The sequence below is a fragment of the Orycteropus afer genome, unplaced genomic scaffold, assembly GCF_000298275.1.
Source record: "Orycteropus afer afer isolate SDZICR_OR568_19922 unplaced genomic scaffold, OryAfe1.0 scaffold00036, whole genome shotgun sequence".
NCBI classification, from domain to species: Eukaryota; Metazoa; Chordata; class Mammalia; order Tubulidentata; family Orycteropodidae; genus Orycteropus; species Orycteropus afer.
The window spans coordinates 4,897,447-4,902,364 of record NW_006921623.1 but is presented as its reverse complement, the minus strand read 5'-3'; the positions used below and the strand labels follow the sequence as shown (position 1 = coordinate 4,902,364).

General features: G+C 40.6%; 1 protein-coding gene and 1 pseudogene across 1 annotated transcript in view; both read right to left on the bottom strand.

Annotated features, from left to right (window-relative positions):
• The window catches only part of SIK3 (SIK family kinase 3), a 421,581-nt gene that overhangs the window by 388,051 nt on the left and 28,612 nt on the right, over positions 1-4,918 (bottom strand). The window lies entirely within an intron of this gene.
• On the bottom strand, positions 1,695-1,815 carry LOC122149629 (annotated as a pseudogene).

Genomic DNA, 4,918 nt, shown 5'->3' with positions numbered 1-4,918 from the left:
ATCGAACCCAGGAGAGAGGTGGTGGGTGCTTTGGGAGGAACGGTTGGTGAAAGGGCTGGAGGGAGGCAGCATGTCTGGCCTTGCAGTGATAGGCCGTGAGTTACTGCTGGTAATCCTGTCTTGCTCTTGTGAGATTAGAGGAGGTCGGAACATGTGGTCTCCTTGTTGTTTTTGTACCCAGTTTTCCTTCCAAGGAGTGGCTGGTGGGTTTGAGCCACCAGACTTCTGGTGAGCAGTCAAGTGCCTTACCCACTACACCACCAGAGCTCCTTTAACATCAAATATCTAGTGAATATTCAAGTTTTCTCAATTGTCATATAATTTTTTTACAATTGGCTTGCTCAAATCAGGATCTAGCAGTATTTGGGGGGGGGGGTTCTTTTTCTTTTGCTCTACAGTCTCTTACCCTTTCAATTTCACATACTTACCATCTTAATTTTCAGTTGTAGGCAGAAGGATATTTTCTTACCTCGGTCTCTTGTACTCTACTACTCAATTTAAAAACAAACACACAAAAAATCTTTTCTTATTCCCCATATTGCAATCTGTCATTGGCTCAGAGCTTTCAGTACATTCAGAAACATTTCACTCAATCACACAGCCTCCTCCACATTTAAGTTGTCACATTTCATTTACCACTCAGGAAGAGTTTTAACCCTAACAGCAAGGAAATGTAAATGTTGTTGTTGTTAGGTTTTTTAATTAGCCAAAAGAGATGTAAAACTTATTCTATACTATGTACTAAAAAGAATAGGTCCAGAAAGGATATTCTGTTATGGTTCCAATTTTTAAAAACACTAACTCAAAGAGTAAATGGCCACTTTTCCTAAGATGGCCATTTATCTTTTTTTAAGACTACTGAACATAAGCTGGAAAGTGTGCTAATATTTCTCCAGAGAAAAAAACAATACCATAGCTAATACATGTGAGTGATTTTTTTCCACAATATGTTTATTATCTGGAAATGTGATTGGTTTATCACGAAGGTCAATCTCTTTGGTTGGCAGTTGTGTAATCAAACGCTTGAGGCTCACTACAATTAAAGCATGAGACAGGAAGATGTAACTTAGCAAAAAAGCCAGTGACTAATGCTGAATCACAGCTTCTAAGTGATTATTTCACCAAAACGTCAACTTCCCATATTAATACTCCCCACAATGGTCACTGGAAATACATAGCGGTATTATCCAAAAAGAAAACACCAATCTTTTGCAGGATAATGCTAAAGGCAATAAAGTCTAATTGGGCCTAAAGTTTATAAGCCAAAATTTGTTAAGTCAAAAAGATTCTTACCTCCTCAAATTCACAACAGAAGAATTCATGATTACAGTGGTCTCTGTGTACATAGGAACCCCAAGCAACTCCCTAGGAAGATTCCAGGTCCTGGCTACCACCAGCTAATGTCCTCTTTAGTGCCAGCTATGTCATCTCTATAGAGAAGGAGATTAGGAACGGTAATCTAACGGGGAAAGGGGCACCGGAAATTTTATCTTAAAGCTCCATATGCATACCAAAATTAAAATCAAACTCACTGCCGTCCAGTCAGTCCTGACTCACAGCAACCCCTCCTTGGGTTTCCGAAGCAGTATCTCTACGGAAGTAGGTTGGTGGGTTTGAACTGGTGGGTTTGAACCGCCAGCCTTCTGGTTAGCAGTCAAATGCCTTAGGCATTACACCACCAGAGCTCCCACCCAAGACTACAGCACCCGGTATTCCCAGGCGGTCTCCCATCCAAGTACTAACCAGGCCCCCGACCCTGCTTAGCTTCCAAGATCAGACAAGATCGGGCACATTCAGGGTGGTATGGCCACAGACACGTACACACAGCAAGTGCATTTCTTTTAATTTAAATTATATACTTATTCAGAGTTAATCTGGTGAACTCTAGTGCATCCATTGGTTATTTTCCTTAGTATTTTTTCTACTCTTAAGCCCAAACAGCCTTAACAGGAAAAGCCATCTGGCTAAATATTAACATTTCCTAAAAACAGTTATTTACAGCTATGATCAGAATTCCACCGTTCAATGTTGGTGCCTGACAGCGTGGTATAGTGGAAGGAGTCTTGGAGTCACACAGACCTACTTACAAACCGTGTAAAACTCAGCTCTACCACGTAAAAGGAATGTGACCCTGGGAACTAAAGCTCAGTTTACTCAACGGAAACTAGGAATTCCACTTACTTTGCAAAGCTGTTGCAAAGTTAGCAGAATTAAATGAAGTGTATTGAAAGTTGTACACATTTGTTGTTGCTGTTAGCTGCCATCACATTGCTCTGGACTCATGGTGACCCTGTGCACAACCAAACGAAACGCTACCCAGTCCTGCACCATCCCCATGATCAGATGGGGATCAGACCACTTTGATCCTTAGGGTTTTCACTGGCTGATTTTCAGAAGTGAAGTCTATCACCAAGCCTTTCTACCTACACGTGCATTTAGCATGTGGTAACTAAGATGAAAATGCTAATGATTAACCTATATTCATGTTTCTAGGAAGCATTAACTATATAATAAAAACATGGATCAACCTCGTGTCTTTACATCCAGTTGTAAGAGGACTTACCTACTCTTCTGTAATTTCATCTGCTCTCTAGAGGAAGAAAGTTCTATCCCAATCCTCAGTCTTAAGACCAAAACTAGTATTACTACCATCACCTTGCCATTAGCATGCTGTCATCCCCTCCCCAACTCTTGGGACTCTAGAAAATCCTATGTTTGCACTGTTGTCTATGTTCCTGTTTTATAGTGTAGGCCAAATGCATTCCCTTAATAAATCCTGACTATTATTTTTCCCCAAAATCTATTCCAGGGAATGCTGAGTCTCCTACTTCTCAAGAAGTCATGTGTCATACTACTGTACTCCAAGACGGCAATCAATTCTATGTGTTCTGCCAGTGTCTTTAAATATCTTTAGGTCCCTGTCACACAGACTGATGCCCAGAAATACCAACCTCAAGCATATGGGATCCTAATTTCTAGAATGATCCCTCTCTCTCTCAAACTTGCCTAATCCCAAATTTATTTCCACTTATTCTCCCGCTCACACTTCCCTACATCCCCACAACAGTATCTGTATTTTGGATAAAATGGAAAGATACTGAAATAGAGTCAAAAGACCTTGGTTCTAACTCGAGGTCTGCCACTCATACTATTCTGAAGTAATATTGCCACTCATACTATTCTGAAGTAATATATACTTTCTTCTGTATAAAATGCTGTGCTTAGCTAACAAGATTGCTGAAAGGCTAAATAAGCCATTTGTGAATACATGTAAGTTTTATATTATAATTAGTTTCTAGTATGACTTAACATTTACTTTTGAATGTAAAATCTTAACAGATACAAAAATTCTCTAGCACTGTTTATATTAGTCAAAGACTGGAAACAAATGGCCATTGATAAGGAGACTGACTATATATATCTTTTCAGCGGAATACTACTCAGCATTTTTTTTTCCAATGAGTAAACTCCTTACATAGTTACAAGTAATAATCCTCAGGATATACAGTGAAAAAATAAGATGTAAAATAAATAAATAAAGTAAGATGTAGAGTAGCATGTATAACTTACAAATTTACTTGTATACATACACATAAAATATCTCAGAACAAATAACATACTGATAATACCAATTGCTTCTAGGAAGAAGATCTGGATGGCTACAGGGTATGTGTGGACAGGAAACTTTTGTTTCCTGCTTCACTCTTCTGTAAATTTTAAATTTTTAAATCTCTGATCTTCTAAAAGGAGCTCTGGTGGTGTAGTGCCTAAGTCATTTGAACCAGAAGGCTGGCGGTTCAAACCCACCAACCACTCCTCAGAAGGAAGATTGGGCAATCTAGTTCCGAAGTGATATTGCCTCGGAAACCCAAGGAGGGGTCTCTATGAGTCAGATCCAACTCAACAGCAGCGAGTTTGGTTTTGGTTTTGGATTTGTTTTTTGTTTTGTTTTGTTTTTTATCTCCTAAATAGAAGCCCAAGGAGCTCTTACCAGAGCTCTTAGGCGTACTGCCTAAGGCACTTGACTGCTAACCAAAAGGCTGCCAGTTCAAACCCACCAGTCACTCTTCGGAAAGAAGGTTGGGCAATCTACTTCCGTAGTGATACCGCCTCAGAAACCCAAGGAGGGGTCGCTAAGAGTCAGGTCTGACTTGACGACACACAACAACAACAAACAGAAGCCCTGGTGGCCCAGTGGTTAAGCACTGGCTGCTAACCAAAAAGCTGATGGTTTGAAACTTCTGTGACTGAGATAATAGGTTTGAAGCTAAAGACTATAGTCTTGGGGGACATTTAGGTCAATTGGCATAAGACAGTCCATAATGCCATTGTTCTACATCCTACTTTGTTGAGTAGCAACTGAGGTCTTAAAAGCTTAAGTGGCCATCTACGTTACAACTATTGGTTTCTTTCCATCCAGAGCAAAGAAAAGTGAAGAAAACGAAAGACTCAAGTAAACAATTGGTACAAAGGACTAATGGGCCACATGAACCACAGCCTCCACTAACCCGACATCACAAGAACTACATGGCGCCCAGCTACCACCAACAACCACTCTGACTGGGATCACAATGTAAGGTACCATACAGAGTATGTGGGGAAAAAAAAAAAACCTCACTGTCGTCAAGTCAACTCACAGCAACCTCTCCTTGGGTTTCCAAGGCGGTATCACTACAGAAGTAGATTGCCCAATCTTCCTTCCGAGGAGTGGCTGGTGGTTTGAACCGCCAGCCTTCTGGTTAGCAGTCAAATGCCTTAGGCACTAGGCCACCACAGCTCCCATGAGAAAAAGGTATAACAAAATTCAAATTTATAAAAAAAGACCAGAGTTACTAGTCTGATGTTGTTGTTGTTGTTGTTATGTGCCGTCGAGTCGGCCCCGACTCATAGCGACCCCTCCTTGGGTTTCCGAGGCAGT